At 40.9% G+C, this 18,656-nt stretch overlaps 1 protein-coding gene across 1 annotated transcript in view; it reads left to right on the top strand.

Moving 5' to 3' along the window:
• Positions 1–18,656, top strand: part of TMEM47 (transmembrane protein 47) — a 124,234-nt gene that overhangs the window by 54,669 nt on the left and 50,909 nt on the right. The window lies entirely within an intron of this gene.

Genomic DNA, 18,656 nt, shown 5'->3' with positions numbered 1-18,656 from the left:
ACAATGGATAAAGGGCAACCCTGCCTGGTACCAAAAGGGCGCAGAGAGGGAGCCGTTTATTTTTAATTGGGTGGATGGAGAATGATAAAGGGCCATTATTTTACTCATAAAGGAAGGTCCTAGTCCTATATGTTGAAGAGTTGGTGAAGGGTGGGCCAGGATATCCTGTCACTTAAACATTTTTATCAAACTGTATAAGCCCACTTACCACTTCACAGGGACCTCTTTCAAGTGGGTCCCTACTCTATCAAGTGCAGTATCCCATGCAACCAATGCCGTGGCAACACAGCACCTGCAGATGGAGCAACCCAGGAGACCAACATGATGTTGTTCAATGTCATATATTATGTTGTTCAATATCAATATCATGTTGGTCAATTCAATATTATATTGTTCAATTCCCAGGTAAAGTAGCATGGTCAGGTTATGAGTATATGTACAGTAAGGCCCCATGCACATGAACGTGATTTTGCGGCCGCAATTCCTCCCGAAAATCCACGGGAGAATTGCGTGCGGCCCCATTAATTTCTATGGGCCCATGCACACGACCGTGGTTCCCACGGTCCGTGCATGGCCCGGGAGCCTGGACCGCAGAAAGAACGGACATGTCTTATTACGGCCGTGTTCTGCAGTCCAGGCTCATAGAAAATAATAGACGCGGACATGTGCACTGTCTGCGATTTGCGGTCGGCTCGCGGGTGACACGCCGCGGCCGGCCGACCCGAAAATCACGGCCGTGCACATGGCTACGCTCGTGTACATGAGACCTAAAGGTGAAGTTTAATAAATCATATTACCCTATGTGAGTTACCTAAAGCAATTTGATGAGTTTGACATGCATAAAGAGTCAGCATGGTTAGGGACTGAGTGTAGATTAGGTAATAAATAACAGAAAATGAATATTGATAGTTGTAATTAACAAGTACCATAAACTATATAGTAAATTCACTAATGAGAAAAATGATTATATTTCTTAGAAAAAATTTAAATATTTTGTCGTGTTAAAGCTATGGTAGCATAAAATTTCAATAAACGAAATTACCAATCCCTAACTCCATATGGGTGCGGCCTATTTTGGACTTCAGGACGCAGCCATTTTTTTAATCTCCGCATTTTGAAAGTCATACGATTTTTTATTTTCTCATCGATATAGCCGTATAAAGGCTTGTTTTTTGGGCGGGTGAGTTGTACAGATGTAGCCAAGTTTATCTTGACTCTAATAACTTGCAACACACAAAAAAAGCCAAAAGTCATTGATTTAAATTAAAATTGTCTTATTTTTATTTTATTTTTTTTGTGGGGGGTTGGTTGTACCATTTGATTTACACAACATGCCTACAACTTGGAAGATGCAAAATATTTTTTTTACTATGACACAAGAAATAATTAAGACAAAAACAGATCTTTAATGTGCATAATTATTCATCCCCTGAAAGTCAATACATTGCGGAGTCATCTATTGCTTCTACAGATGAAAGTTTCTTTGAATATGTCTCTATTAGCTTAGCACATCTAGACACTGGGATTTTTGCCCATTCTTCCAGGCAAAACTACGCTTCCTTCAAGTTAGATGGGTTGCGTTGGTGTACAGCAGTCTACAAGTCATGCAGATTCTCACTTGTATTGAAGTCTGGGCTTTGCCTAGGCCATTTCAGGACATTTCAATGTTTCTCCTTAACCGCTTCCCACCGCAGCCATTTTTTCGGATTTTCACTTTTGTTTTTTCCTCCCCACCTTCCAAAAGCTGTCTTTCTTTTTGCCATATCAGGGCTTATATTTTGCAGGACGAGTTGTAGATTTTCACAGCACCATTTATTATACCATATAATGTAGTGGGAAACTGGAAAAAAAAATATTTGTGGGGTGGAATTGGAATAAAACAGTGATTCCTCAATCTTTTGGTTGATTTTGTTTTTACGTCGTTCACCGTGTGGTAAAAATGACATGTTGACTTTATTCTGCGGGTCAATACGATTACAGCGATACCAAATTTATATAGTTTTTTTTTGTTTTACTACTTTTACAAGGAAAAAACTGATTGTTAAAAACAAAATTTCAGTTTTGTCGCCATATTCTGACAGCCATAACTTTTTATTTTTCTGTCGATTTAGTGGTATGAGGTCTTATTTTTTGTGAGACGAGCTGTAGCTTATATTGGTACCATTTTGGGGTGCATTAAACTTTTTGATCACTTTTTGTTTCAGTTTTTGTGGGAGATGAAGTGGCCACAAAACAGCAATTCTGAAGTTTTTATTTTTTTATTTTTTACGGCGTTCACCGTGCGGACTAAATAATGATATATTGTAATAGTGCAGACTTTTACGGATGCGTCGATACAAGTTATGTTAATTTTTAATTATTTTTTACATTGTGCTTGAGGGAAAATGGGAAACGTTTTTTTTTTTACTTTTTAATATTTAATTTTTTTTTATTAAAAATACTTTATTTGACTGTTTTTATTTTTTTTTACTTGTCCTAGTGCCCCATGAAGCCCTGCCGGAGGCGGACCTGGGAGCATTCATCAGGCCTTCAAACTGCCATGCCAAACAACGGCACCCCCAGATCTCGACACGGGGGGGCCGTTGGAACATTAAAGTGATGTTATCAGTGATTTAAAAGCCACTGTCGCTATTAACCGCGGCATTTAACAGGTTAACGATCCCGCTCGTTACTCGGAAGTGGCGGCTGTAACACAGCCAACACACACGTTCTATGGAGCGGGCTCAGCCCATGAGCCCGCTCCATACTCCCCAACCTGACATACTCCTTATATATATGGCGAATGTCGGGAAGAGGTTAAAGAACTCCAGTGTAGATTTAGCAGCATATTAGGGTGATTGTCCTGCTGGAAGGTGAACCTCTGTCCCAGTCTCAAATGTCTGGCAGACTAACACAGGTTTTCCCTCAAGAATTGCCCTGTATTTATACATCTTATCTTCAATCCAAGCCAGTTACTCAGCACAGCATGATGCTGTCACCGCCATGCTTTACTGTGGGAATAGTGTTCTTGCGGTAATGGGAAATGTTGGGTTTGTGCCACAAATAGCGTTTTCCATAATGGCCAAAATTTAAATTTTAGTGTCATCTGACCAGAGAACCTTCTTCCACGTGTTTGGTAAGTCTGCCTCATGCTGTTTGGTGAACTCAAAATGTGTTTTCTTATGGGGTTTTTTTGAGCAATGTCTTTTTTCTGGACACTCTTCCATAAAGGCCAACTCGGTGTACGGCTTATAGTGGTCCGATGGACAGATACTTAGATCACGGCTGTGGATCTTTACAGCTTCTTCAGTGTTATCATGGGTTTAGACTGGCGGCCTTCTATTGTTATGTTTGTAGTTGTTACATATTCTTACCATTTTGTTATAATGGATTTAATGGTTCTCCATGTGATGAACAGACACGAAGCGGCAGAGTGCTGACACAAGAGCTTCAGCTGCTTCGTTTTAGCGATTGGTTTGGGTCTCAGTGCTTGGGCCCCCACCAATCAAATCTTCTGACATGTCACTATAACATGTCAGAAGTTTGTTAAACGTTTAGCTACACTTTAAAAGCTATATTCTGAGAGCCATAAATTATTTTTTTCCATCGACAGAGTTGTCTGTAGCATTGTTTTTTTTTATGGCATAAGTTGACGTTTTCATTGGTACCATTCTGAGGTACTTAGCATTTTTTCATCACTATTTACGTTTTTCGGGAGGTGGGATGAACAAAATAAACTGCAATTCTGGCATTGTTTTTTCTTTTTATGGGGGTTAAATAACATGATAATTTTATCGTTTAGTTCATTACGTAAGTAGCAATACCAATTATGTATACTTGACTGACATAATAAAGCATTTTTAATGGGGAAGAAGTTTTTCTTGTTTTTTTATATTTTTAAATATTTAGTTTTTTTTTTTAATTTTTGCTCAGTCCAACTAGCGGACTAGACTATGTGATTTGTTGATCGCTCATCTAACACACTTCAATGTTCTTTTTTGCAGTGTGTTATACTTGTCAGCACAATGCTCACAGGCATTCCATTAGGCTTTGCCAATAGGTGTAGTAAAGTGGCAAACCTAGTGGCCATTGTCAGGCCCCTAGCTGCCATAGCAACCCATCAACACCTACGATTGCAATGTGGGGGCGGTGATGGGCTGACAGAGGGAGCTCCCTCCCTCTATATAATTCTTAGATGAAGCGGTCAGCATTGACCATGGCATCTAAGGGGTATTAGGGAATACCATTGCCATGTTTAAGTGGGTGGTACGTGTCAAAGTAACATTTACATGAATACCAGGACCCATGGTTTCCCAGAAGAACAGTGTCCCGAGCATCACACTGCCACCGCCGGCTTGTCTTACTCTCATAGTGCATCCTAAATCCACACCCAACCGTTCACATGATTTGAAAGAAAACGTGATTCATCAGCCCAGGCGACCTTCTTCCATTGCTGCATGGTCTAGTTCAAATGCATTGTAAGCACTTTTGATGGTGGACAGTGGTCAGCATGGGATACACAGCTCCAAACGCAGGAAGCTGCGATGCACTGTGTGTTCTGAAACCTTTCTCTATAACTAGCATTAACTTTTTCAGCAATTTGTGCCACAGTATATCTTCTGTGTGAACAGACTACACGGACCAGCCTTTGCTCCTCATACGCATCAATAAGCTTTAGGCACCCATGACCCTGTCGCCGGTTCACCGGTTGTCGGGTAAATTTTGGTAGGTGCTAACCACTGCATACCGGCAACACCCCACAAGACCTGTCATTTTGGAGATGCTCTGACCCAGATATCCAACCATCACAAATTAGCTCTTGTTAAAGTCGCTCACATCCTTATGTTTGCCCATTTTTCTTGCTTCCAACACATCAAATTCCCAAACTGACCGTTCACTTTTTGTCTAATATACCTTGACAGGTGCCAATGTTACAAGATAGTTTATGTTTTTAACTTCACCTATCAGTGTATTTCATGTTATGACAGAACAGTGTATTGACAAATGAATCAGCACAGAGTTTTGGAGTTTGGACTTATTTAGATTAAATAGGTTAAAACAATAGTAAACTTTAAAGGTTTTTGTTGTAATGTGAATAGATCTTTTTCTGTTGCCAGATTTTGTCAGTAATGCTGAGAGTACTGGCGTGCAGCAAACTATCTGATATCATCTTTCTTTTTGATTGATCAGACAGTGAAAATGAAATATTTTTTTCCTATTATAGTTCAGTGATATTAGTTCAATAAGGGTCTGACCTTAGCAATTATAATAGTATAGACCTTGGAAAGTCTGCTGAGCACACCAATCACATGATGTTGGTTTGGACCCCAAAGGGTCACTTTTCAAAGTTTTTTTTGAACAATAATTGATGTAGCCAAGATTTTATATTTTAAAGTTGGGAAAATCAGCAGTAAACTATAATCCGGCTGCCAGAGACATGGGAAACAGAGCATAAAGGAAATTGCTTTGTATAAACTAGTTGGACTGCCATGGGATGTTGCACCTAATTACATAGTATAGACCTAGTGTTTTTTTTACTGTAAATATTGATTATAAGAAGAAATAATAACTTTCATATTTAGAATTAAATAAAGACAACCAAATGTTGAGAATTATTGAATTTCAGCAGATCAACATACAAATAAGAACTACAAATGACTTTAGTAATTTCAATAATGCATAGGGGCTTTAGATATTACAGGTAAGCGTAGGTAAGAATCCATGTCAATATACAGTTCCTTTGCGAAAAAAACAACCAAAACCTTGTTAATTCATTAAAACTGAAAAGCTATGAATGCATATGCATTCACCCCTTTTCTAAGAAATCCCTAAATAAGGTCTGGTCAAGCCAATCAATTTGAGAAGTCACATAATTAGTTGAAAGTGGTCCCCCTGTGTGCAATCAAAGTGTCACATGATCGGTCATATGATGTCAGTATAAATACACCTGTTCTGGAAGGCTCCTGTGTCTACACCACCAAGCAAGCAACATGAAGACAAGCAGCTCTCCAAACAGGGCAGAGCAGTGGTGTAGCTATAGGGGTTGCAGCAATTGCGACCTGGCCCCGAAGCAAGGGGGCGCGCGGCCCCCCATACCACATCAATAAAAAGTTACTATAGTAACTGGGGCTTCAGGCCCCTGTTACTATAGTAACTGACAGTACTTACCCACCTGGTTCTGGAGAGCAGCGGAGGTCCTGACGTCACAGCGCTATGCGCCGGGCACAACATCCTGATGGTAGGCTTATATACAGGGCCCCAGGAGACCGTAATCTTATACTGTATAAATTACGGTCTGCTGGGGCCCTGTACCTAAGCATCCTAAATAACCACATGGTAAGCTTAGATACAGGGCCCATATGTGATACTTTCTGTTGGACACTGTATCTAAGCCTACCACATGGTAGGCTTAGATACATGGCTCCTGCAGACAGTAATCTTATACTGTATAAGATTACTGTCTGCAGGACCCTGTATCTAAGCCTACCTTGTGGTAGGCTTAGATACAGGGTCCAACAGACAGTATCACACATGGGCCCTGTATCTAAACATGTGTTACTAATTGTTTTTTTTAATGTTTGTGTTTTTTTACAGGTTCGGATGTTGGACTACGTCGGATTCCAGGACTACTTCGATGACGGCTTTTTTAGTATCAATAAAATGGTTAATGAGGGTTGTGTGTTTTTTTTTTTATATTTTTCAATAAAATATTTTTTCTATGTTTTTGTGATTTATTTAAACTTTATTACTACCGCCTTAGTAATGGTCGCTGACTGATTTACAGCGTCCATTACTAATGCGGGGCTTAGTGTTAGCCGGTGCAGAGGCTAACACTAACCCCCATTATTACCCGGGTACCCACAGCCACCAGGGGTGCCGGGAAGAGCCGGGTACGATCCAGTACTTGACAATCTGTAGTGATGGTCAGATAATGGGGCTGGTATTATTAGGCTGGGAAAGGCCAGAAATAGTGGCCCTTCTATCCCCCTGCGGTAATGCTAACCTGCTGCTGCTTTATTGTATCTGGCTGGTTATGAAAAACCAACGTCACTTTAAAAAAAAAAATAATAATAATAATAATTGTAAAGAACTATGTGGGGTCCCCCCCAGTTTTCATAATCAGCCTGATACAACACAGCAGCAGCAGCCTAGCATTACCAGGGTGGGAAGGGCCACTGTGTTTGCCTTTCCCAGCCTAATACTACCAGCCTGCGGACGCCCCAGTGCCCAACCATCACTACAGATGGTCGGGTACTGGTTTGTACCCGTCTCTTCTCAGTACCCCTAGTGGCAGGGGGGTACAAGGGTAATAATGAGGGTTAGTGTTAGCCTCTGCACCGGCATAACATTAAGCCCCACCTTAGTAATGGACGCTGTCAACTAGCCAGCAGCTATTACTAAGGTGGTAATAATAAAGTTTAAAAAAATACATAGAAAAAATATTTTATTGAAATAAAAAAAAACACACACAACCCTCATTAACCATTTTATTGAGAATAAAAAAAAACACTGTCATTGGAGTAGTCCTCGAATCTGACGTAGTTCAACGAGCGAACCTCTAAAATAACACTAACACACAAAAATAATTAGTAACACATAATGAAGCAAAATAATTATTATTCTTACCTTTCCTGGGTCCAGCGCTGGAGCCGCAATGTCAGCGAGCTGGGCCCTATATCTAATCCTATCATGTGTGATACTGTCTGCTGAGCCACTGTATCTAATCCTATCATGTGTGATACTGTCTGCGGAGCTGTGTATCTAATCCAATCATGTGTGATACTGTCTGCTGAGCCACTGTATCTAATCCTATCCATAGTTTATAGGGTCGTAGTGCTATAGTTATGCTGTCTCCTATACACACATATACACACACATTTTCGTGGGGGGGGACATATGGATTGGGGACATTTTAAGACCTCAGTGACGCCACTGGCTGCTAGTGCTGCATTGTCACTTAGGAGACCCAGCGATGCAACTGAAAGCTGCTGGCTGTCAGCCATGAAAAGTATGTGGGGGGGGGCACAATAAGAACTTTTGCATCGTGGCCCATGTGCCTTTAGCTACGCCCCTGGGTCAGAGACAAAGTTATGGAGAAGTAAAGATCAGGTTTGCGTAAGGAAAAAAATATCTCAAATTTTGAACATACCAGAGCACCATTAAATCCATTACAACAAAATGGAAAAAATATGGCACAACTAATATCCTGACAAGAGTAGTGTTAAGGATCTGCCAGGCACAGCTTCTGTATCCACGCCCATAGGTAATCAGTCTGCACCTGCTTCTATGTCTGTGAGACTGACTCCATCTTCCACCACTCAGGATGGCAGGCTTAGGAGTGGGAGAGCCTATCACAGCCTGGCCAGACGGAGCTAGCTCCCGCCCTCTGTCTATTTATACCTGCCTTTCCTGTTCCTCCTTGCTTGTGATTCTTCTCTGTTGGTTTCCTGGCCCTGCTGCAGCTTCTTGAACTACTTGTCCCTGCTTCGTATTGACCCTGGCTACTCTTCTGCTCTGCGTTTGGTACCTCGTACACTCCTGGTTTGACTCGGCTTGTTCACTACTCTCCTGCTCTACGTTTGGCACCTTGTACTCTCCTGGTTTGACTCGGCTCGTTTACTACTCTTGTTGCTCACGGTGTTGCCGTGGGCAACTGCCCCATTTCCCTTTGTTCTATGTTTCCTTGTCTGTTGTCTGTCGTGCACTTATTGAGTGTAGGGACCATCGCCCAGTTGTACCCCGTCGCCTAGGGAGGGTCGTTGCAATTAGGCAGGGACTGAGTGGCGGGTAGATTAGGGCTCACTTGTCTGATTCCCTATCCCTGTCATTACAAGTAGGCTCACAGATATGGCAAGGAAGGCATTAAGGGCTATGTACACCTTTGAAATCAATTTTTTTAAATAAAAATGTCTGTGGGATTGTTGCACCTTTCAAATTACTCTTTATTAAAAAATAATTTTTACTTTTTGAGATACAGCTGCTTTGTATACTGTATACAGAGCTGCTGTATCTAGCGCTGAAACCTGAATCTGTCTGGTCAGCAGGACTGACGGGTTCAGTGTCAGTGGGTCCTGCGTGTCTCTGACATGCAGGATCGTGCTGCTATCGATCCCATCTAAGTTTCTAACTTAGATGTAATCGATTACAGGTGGAGATACGCAGGACCAGCTTTCACTGAACCCGTCAGACGGATTCAGGTCTTAGTGCACGATACAACTGCTCTGTATACAGAATAGAAAGCAGCTGTATGTCAAAAAGTAAAAATAATTTTTAATAAAAAGTATTTTGAAAGTTGCACAAATCACACTGAGATATTTTTATTAAAAAAAAAAAAAATTCAAAGGTGTACACAGCCTTTAAAGGGAATATCTGGGATGTGAACTTTCTTTTATTTGGGACTAAAAATGAAATTAAAAAAAAGGCAATACTTACCTGTCCTTGCATCGATCTGGCGCTCCAGCGACACTCCCGGTGGTTGTTTACATGCCTGTATCATGTGACTGCTGCAGCCAATCAGAGGGTTCAGCGGGGCTTAGCAGTCATGTGTTGTATTTGTGGCATTATGAAAGAAATGTGATTTGTCACCAGTTAGCCCCACTGAGCCATCAGATTGGCTGCTACGTGCATGTAAACAGCCACCAGGAGTTCTGATGGAGTAACAGCACCGGATCGCCAGGGGCAAGGATAGGTAAGTATTTCTTTTTTGGCTTATGTATTTTACTTCCATCCCCCAATACAAAAACAAATCACATCCCGGATAACCCCTTTAATCAGAGATTCAACAAAGACACCAACGATAGCATTGAAGTGGCTCCAAAGTTTGCAATAAGTTTTATGTAGTTGACAATATATTCAACATGCATTCTAGCATGAGCTCAATATGTTATTATGGATTTTACAATGGTTTTCAGATAAGTATTATTGTTATTATTATTATTATTATTATTACATACAATAATGGGGGGCACTATTGTTTTTTGGGGGGGAAACTAGGTTAGCACTGCTATGGGGGCATTGTGGGAGGCAATGCTATGGAGGGCACTGTGGATGGCACTCATACAACCCCTTTAGTGAGCGTCTATCACCAATATGCTCCTTTCCTGTGTCTTTAGAGCAATAATTAGAAAATCATAAGATAAATATATTCTGCACTCTGTGACTTTATTGAATGTAATGGAAAAATTACCTAAAAAGTTGCTAAAAAAGTAATTGATATAATTTAACTGATTGTCCCCTGGTGATTACCAATCTTATTACCATGAGGGAACCCCTAAAAAAAGTGTTTTCACTTTCTGGGAACCCCTATTCACATGCCTAGCTCAAAGAAGCTTTGTGTAGGGGCTGGTAAAGCATTTTATACCTTATCATTCTTTGCCTGCCCCCATGCCAAGCATCTTAGGGAATATTAAAATCAATTTGCCATCCCTTCTGTGAAAATGACATGGCTTGCTGATATGGAATACTAGTTGGGAGTCACATCATAAACTGATACGAATTATACCATAAAAATTGGTGTCAGATACACTTTACAGCTAGATAAGGGAAGGGAAAGTGGCTATAATAAAAAGTGTCATATAGACTAGGGAAACATGTTAACATCTATCATAGGAGTAGTAAGCTTGCTTGTTATTTTCATTTGTACCATCTATTTAATAATGGTACAGGGCTACAATGTCCCTGTTTTGAATATGATGAATCCCTATGACTACATTAGTGTGTTATATTGCTTTGTGATGACATGGAATATAGTGTCAAGCTTTTTTTCTACCTTTTTTTTATTATGGATTTTTTTTTATAAAAAAGAAAAGCCCATAACATCCATTGAAAGTGGCTCTGTTCACACTTGTCCCACAATTTTTCATGGATCAGTTACTAACTAAACAAAACTGAAAGCATAGTGAATTGTAATGGAAAGCAATGTATGTCTTTGGTTAGGATCTATTAGCTTTATTGGTAAGAATATTGAATCACAAGATTTTTGTCCTTTTTTTATTTATTACTGGGTAATAAAAAAGTAGACTAGTAGTTTTGCCAACTAAATAAATGGAAACCTGATGAAATGGTGGCTATCTGAAGCCAGCTGATGGCATGCTTGACAAACCCATTGAAATTAATGAGTGTTAAAGGAAACATGTCTCTATATTCTTCAGTAAAAACAACAGAAGAGAATTAAATAGCATCATGTCAACCTTAGGGTATGTGCACACACACTAATTACGTCCGTAATTGACGGACGTATTTCGGCCGCAAGTACCGGACCGAACACAGTGCAGGGAGCCGGGCTCCTAGCATCATACTTATGTACAATGCTAGGAGTCCCTGCCTCTCCGTGGAACTACTGTCCCGTACTGAAAACATGATTACAGTACGGGACAGTTGTCCTGCAGAGAGGCAAGGACTCCTAGCGTCGTACATAAGTATGATGCTAGGAGCCCGGCTCCCTGCACTGAGTTCGGTCCACTACTTGCGGCCGAAATACGTCCGTCAATTACGGACGTAATTAGTGTGTGTGCACATACCCTTAAAGGGGTTTTTCCAGCTTCTGACAACTGATGATCCACCGGATAGGTCATCAGTACATGATCTGCGGGGGTCCGACACCCGGGCCCCGCACAGATCAGCTGGTCCGGTCCCTCTGTGCACCGGACATATAAGCCGGAAGCAGTTAGCTCCGGCCACGGAATAGTGGCCGAGCTGCAGTACTGCAGCTCTGCTACTATTCAAGTGAATAGGAGCAGACCTGCAGTTCTGCAGCATGGCCGCTATGCTATGTATGGAGCCAACTGCTTCCCAGGCTCCGTACATAGCATTATGTGCCACAACATCTGGTGCCCGCAGGCCACCGGAGCGGCTTATCCGTGCGGGGTCCTGGAGTCGGACCCGTACCGATGACATACTGATGACCTATCCGGTGGATATCAGTTGTCAGAAGTTGGACAAACGCTTTAAGGACCTCCTCGTTGATCGGTGCACGTTTGTTCCTTTCACACGGAGCTATGTATGGGGACAAGTGAACTACAATCTCTCGTCATCATACATTTCCATCATGTCAGCAGCATGTCTTCCAGTTTACACAGAAGGATGTTCTGCTGATAATGATAATATTTTGAGCAGCGTAAACAATGCAATCGTCCGGTGAACGAGCGTTGGCTCGTTCATCGGCTGATCATTGCCCTGTTTACACAGGGCTATGATCGGGAACGGGCATTCTGTGGGCGCTCGTTTGCCCAATAATTGGTCTCTGTAAAATTAGTCTGTTTTGTTAGCTTTCCTACCACTGAGATGCCCATTAGCTTAAAAATGTTAATGAACCCCATTCAGGGCCCACCTCAAAGCCATAGTGATGTCTTTATTTCTTCTTAAGTTGTTTGATGCATAAATGAGAGATGCAGTTTTTCTTCTTGGCTTATTAAAGTGATTATACTACCAGCTATACCTCCTTATTAAGCAAAGAATACCATGCATTCCAAAGCACAGCAGTACAGCCGAGATGAACTATAGTTTAGCCTCCTGAATCGTGTAGGGATACAGGATTTAATGTTGCCCATTTCTAATTCACTTTTATCTTCTCTTATCACTTGTGGGAATGACATTGTAATTCCAGCCACTTACGCCAGTCCACTGAGCATTCCAGCAGGTAGATAATGAGATGACACTGTAACATAACAAAAAGCACTGCGTAATTGTACTTCTGTAATTGTGTCCTATTCATAGGCTGCAGTATATAAAACCTGCCTAGACCGCCATTCAAAGGTAATACTTTATTAATGCCTTGTGTTTGGTTCATGCTCAATAGAAATTATTTTCCATCAACCACAAAGGCAAGTAATATAGTGAACATTCTTTATGTATTTCAGTCTGCCAGATGCTGATTGTTTGATAATTTCCTCCATTTCTTATGTTTGTTTTAGAATGGTCTCATTGTGCCCATTTTGTTCCGGCTCTCTTATTGCTTCATTGTTTGCATAGCATAGAATTAGCAATGTCTACATCATCTGTTTCAGTTTATGACGTGGAAAGAATGATCCAAAATGCAATAAGATAAAATCTAATCAACAGCACGTAAACTAATTATTGAATTCTTCCCAAACTGCATTCTGCAAAGAAAAGCTTTAGGGCAGATGAAATGTGCAGCACTTTCCTTTTCGTTTTATGTTCTGCAGTATAAAAGAGACAGATGTGAGGCTGAATGAAAAATGAATGAACAAAATTATAGACGAGCCTTCACATAATATCCATCTAGGACATTGAATATTAAGATAGGCTCAGGAGGATCATATTCCATTAAATTACAAATAACATGAAAAGTTGGCATATGCCCTCCTCTTTATAGACACATTATACGATCATAATTGTGTTATATGCTCTTATATGAAAAGTTAACCTTTGTTTAAAAGCCAGTTAAATATGGCAGCCGTCAGACTATTTCGTAACATCCTTTCCCCTTCACTTACAGACATTATTTGCAGCTAAAATATTACAGCTATTAGCAAATGTTTTGTGCAACTATAAACCGAGTCACCATAGAAAACAACTGGCAAATCTGACTGTATATGAAATGCATTCTCCCCATCAGTAATGGATTGGGGTACCTTGGACCCACCAATGAGAATTATTCTGGGGTCCTTCCCCCATCTATACAGTACATGTACATGTTCACTAAGTTCCATTGTAAATGTTGTTGCCATAGTACATGCAGCACATATAATCTATAAGTTCTACTAGGTTATTTATGAATTGTCCCATAAGATATAGATCCTAGTTGCAAGTGATTGGTTCAAAGTCAACTCCAAATGGGATCGTCCTCTGCTGGACCTTTGGAGCCCATCATTAAATCAGAGCCTGGTTCCTCCTGAAGATTCTCTCGTACTTTGGTGGGCCAGTGCAATATTGCCCCATTTACATTCCATATTTTAATATACTGATATTTTTGGTATGCTTTTTTTTTGTATGCTATGTTTGTGCAGATTCTCCAGTAATTTTTAAAATCCTTCTCCGAAGTCGGGTTTTTACTTATGGAAATAAATAAGGATAGGTATAAGATACATTGTGGCAGATCTTAACTACATAGGTTTACCAAAATATGCATGTCTGGTACCTTTTATATCAAGTCAGTTTTGACTACAGTCAACTATAAAAATAATGTTTGCTCAGAATGCCCAGTCTTATGTCTTCACACTACTGTATAGTCATGTTTTTAGTGATAAAGTCCACATTTATTAGGCTGGGAAAGGCCAAAAAAAGTGGCCCTTCCCACCCTGGTAATGCTAGGCTGCTGCTGCTATGTTGTATCCGGCTAGTTACAAAAATTGGGGGGGGGACCCCATGTCATTTTTTTATTTATTTATTTTTTAAATAAATAATTGGAAAAAACGGATAAACCCCCGCCCCATTTATCATAACCAGAAAAAATGCAACATAGCAGCAGCAGCCTAGCATTACCAGGGGGAAAGGGCAACTGTTTTTGGCCTTTCCCAGCCTAATAACACCAGCCTGCGGCCGCCCCAGTGCCCAACCATCACTATAGATGGTCGGATACTGAATCATACCCAACTCTTCCCGATACCCCTGGTGGTGGTGGGTACCGGGGTAATAATGGGGGTTAGTGTTAGCCTCTGCCTAGTAATGGATGCTGTCAATCAGACAGCAACTATTAATAAGGCAGTAGTAATAAAGTTTAAAAAAATACAAGGATATAAAAAAATATTTTATTGAAATAAAAAAAAACACACAACCCTCATTAACCGTTTTATTGAGAATAAAAAAAGCTGTCATCGAAATAGTCCTCGAATCTGACGTAGTCCAACGACCAAACCTGTAAAAAACACAAACACAAAAATAATTAGTAACACATAAAAAAGCAAAACAATTATTATTCTTACCTTTCCTAGGTACAGCGCTGGAGCCGCAATGTCAGCGAGCTGGGCCCTATATCTAATTCTATCATGTGTGAAACTGTCTGCTGAGCCACTGTATCTAATCCTATCCATAGCTATAGGGTCAGAGTGCTACAGATATGCTTTCTCATATATATGCACACACATACATATATACACACACACATATACATCCACACACACAATATATTTTGGGGGTTGAACATATGTTATTTCAAGGATACTTACTGCTGATACCCTGTATCTAAGTCTATGATGTGTGATACTGTCTACTGGGCCATGTATCTAAGCTTATAATTTGTGATATTGTCTGTGGGGCCATGTATCTAAGCCTATCATGCATGATACTCTCTGCTGAGACACGGAGGCTATGTAGGACTACCTACAGGAGACTGCATGGCACTGTCTACAAGGGGAATGTATGGCAGGGGGACTGTGTTTGGAACCATACAGGGGGGTTTGTTCCACTATATACAGTGGGCATTGTGTGGGGCACTCTCTACAGGTGTCTTTGATTAGAGCCCCGAGACATAACTTTGCTTGTGGCCCTAGAAATGCCAAATTTGCCCCTGAGGGTTAGTACAAAGATACTTACTGCTGGGGCCCTGTATCTAAGGCTACGTACACACGAGCATGACAGATTTACGCACGTAAAAAACGCCTGTAAATCTGGTCATGTGTGATGCATTTTTGCATCAGTGTGCTTGGCGCGTGGCGGGTGTTTTTCACGCACTCGCAAGAACTTTTTTTTTCAATGTAATTAAGGCATGAAACACGGACAGCACACGGATGTCGTCCGTGTGCTGTCCATGGTTTTCAAGCAGCCATTGACTTCAATCGGTGGCTAGGTGCGTGAAAATGCACTAATATAGGACATGCAGTGAGTTGCACGCAACGGACACTCACTGTGTGAAAACTCACGCATGTGTGAATAGCCCCATTGAAATCAATGGGAACCTGTGCTGTGCATTGTTTCAACGCACAGCCCACGGATGAGAATCACGCTCGTATGAATGAGCCCTAAGTCTATCATGTGTGATACTGACTGCTGGGACCATGTATCTTAAGTCTAACATGTATGATACTGTCTACTGGGGCCATGTATCTAAGCCTATCATGTATGATACTCTCTGCTGTGGCCATGTATCTAAGCCTATCATGTGTGATACTGTCTACTGTGGCATGTATTTAAGCCTATCATGTATTTTACTGTAGCTATAGGAGCCCTTGTCTTATAGATATGCTATCGCCAATATATATATATAAAAAAATAAGAATATGGGGGGGTAAATATATGTCTCGGGGCTTGTGCCCCCATATCTTTTAAAACCCTAGCAACGCCCCCTGCTGCTCCTATAGGTTGCTGATACCTGGGCTACACTGTTACTGTCACTTTTGCATTGAAACAGTAAGGGTATGTTCACACGAGGGCGTCCGTTACGGCTGAAATTACGGGGATGTTTCAGCCTGAAAACATCCCCGTAATTTCAGCCGTACCGGCATGTGCAGGCGCTTGAACGCCGCGTCAATTACGGCCGTAATTGGCGCTGCTATTCATTGGAGTCAATGAATAACGGCTCCAATTACGGCCAAAGAAGTGACAAGTCACTTCTTTGACGCGGGCGTCTTTTTACGCGCCGTCATTTGACAGCGGCACGTAAATATACGCCTCGTGTGAACAGACAAACGCCTGCCCATTGCTTTCAATGGGCAGATGTTTTTCAGCGCTATTGAGGCGCTATTTTCGGGCGTAATTCGGGGCAAAAACGCCCGATTTACGTCCGTAAATAGGCCGTGTGAACATACCCTTAGGCTTGCCTGATATGGACGTACAAAATAAGAGAGGTTAATTGTTTTTCTTTGGAAGAATTTACAGTTCAGTGATTTATTTGCTTGCTTTCATCGTTTTTTTTAATTTTGTTTTGTTCTTACACAGCATTATATTCTTTTAATTTTGAGCATAATATCTAATACAGATGATTTGGATGATGTGGATTTCTGATTCACTGTATAAATGGCTTTTACATAGTTAGTTTCATACTCGATATTTACAATGTTGACCCTTCTTTTTCAAGACTTCTGCAATTCGCCATGGCATGCTGGATATCAGCTCCTGTGCCAAATCCTGACTGATAGCAACCCATTCTTGCCTAATCAGTACTTGGAGTTTATCACAATTTCTGTGTTTTGGTTTGTCCACACACGTTTTGAGGATTGACCACAAGTTCTCAATGGGATTGAGATCTGGGGAGTTTCCTGGCCGTGGACCCAAAATTTCAACGTTTTGTTCACCGAGCAACTTATCACTTTTGCCTTGTGACATGGTGCTCCATCCTGCTGGAAAAAGCATTGTTCATCACCAAATTGCTCCTTGATCGTTGGGAGATGTTGCTCCTAGAGGATGTTTAGCTAGAATTCTTTATTCATAGAAGTGTTCTTAGGCAATATTGTGAGTAAGCGTACTCCCTTGGATGAAAAGCAACCCGCACAGGAATTGTTTCAGGGTGCTTTACTGTTGGCATGACACAGGGCTCATGGTAGCGCTCGTTTTTTCTTCTCTGGACAATCATTCTTCCAGATGTCCCAAATAGTCTGAAGGGGGCTCCATCAGAGGAAATAACTTCTCCCCAGTCCTCTGCAGTCTAATTCCTGTACTTCCTTCAGAATGTCAGTCTGTAATTTATGTTTTACTTGCAAAGAATTGGCTTCTTTGATGTCTTTCATGACACCAGGCCAGCCTTCAAAGGCCTTTGCCTCACTGTGCGTACAGATGCACTGATACCTGCCTTCTGTCATTCCTGAGCAAGCTTTTCACTGGTGTTGAACCGATCCCATAGCTGAATCCTTTTTAGAAGACGGTTCTGGCACTTGCTGGATTTTCTTGGGTGCCCTGAAGCCTTCTTCACAGCAATTGAACCTCCCGACTTGAAGTTCTCGATGATCCAATAAATGATTGATTTAGGGTCAATCTTACAAGCAGCAATGTCCTTGCCTGTAAAGCCCTTTTAATGCAAAGCAATGATGACTGCACGTGTTTCCTTGGAGGTAACCATAGTTAACAGAAGAAGATAATGATTTCAAGCATTATCACCCTTTTAAAGCAACCAGTATGCTCTTATAATTAAATCAGCATGACAGAGTGGTATCAGTTGCCTTGTCCTCGCTAACACTTTCTTCCGAGCTAAGGAGAAGATCACTGAAATGATGTTAGCAGGTCATTTTGTGGCAGGGCTGAAATGCAGTGAAAATTGTTTTTTTGTGATTAATTTTAATGGCAAAGAAAGACTTTGCAATTAATTGAAATTCATCTGATCACTTTCCATAACAATCTAGAGTTAATGCAAATTTCCACTATGGAAACTGAAGCAGCAAGCTTTATGAAAAGCAAAATTTGTGTCCATCTCAAAACTTTTGGTCAAGACTGTACTATGTAAACAGTCAGGCTTCTATATTTGAACTTCTGGGTTACTTCTAAAAACCTAAATATAACCAGAGTGGGTCAAAAGCAAAGTTAGAAAACAAGTCAGCGGAAGGAAATTGCTTATCTATTGAGTTATTTAAGTAAATATACTAATGTTACAAGCCTGGAGTATAAGAGCCCTTTTTGCAGGCACATTATCAGCTGAATTAGTGCCTGTATGAATGCTTGTTCCCGAACATTTCCCTGTGTAAACAGTGCAGCGATCAGGTGACAAACGAGCAAACACTCATTTGTTGGTTGATCTAATACTCCTAATCATTTATCCATGTAAATAGAGCAAACGATCACTAATCAATATG

Source organism: Rhinoderma darwinii, chromosome 2 (assembly GCF_050947455.1).
Source record: "Rhinoderma darwinii isolate aRhiDar2 chromosome 2, aRhiDar2.hap1, whole genome shotgun sequence".
Classification (NCBI taxonomy): domain Eukaryota; kingdom Metazoa; phylum Chordata; class Amphibia; order Anura; family Rhinodermatidae; genus Rhinoderma; species Rhinoderma darwinii.
The sequence above is the reverse complement of the archived record's forward strand: the minus strand, read 5'-3'. Positions and strand labels throughout refer to the sequence as shown.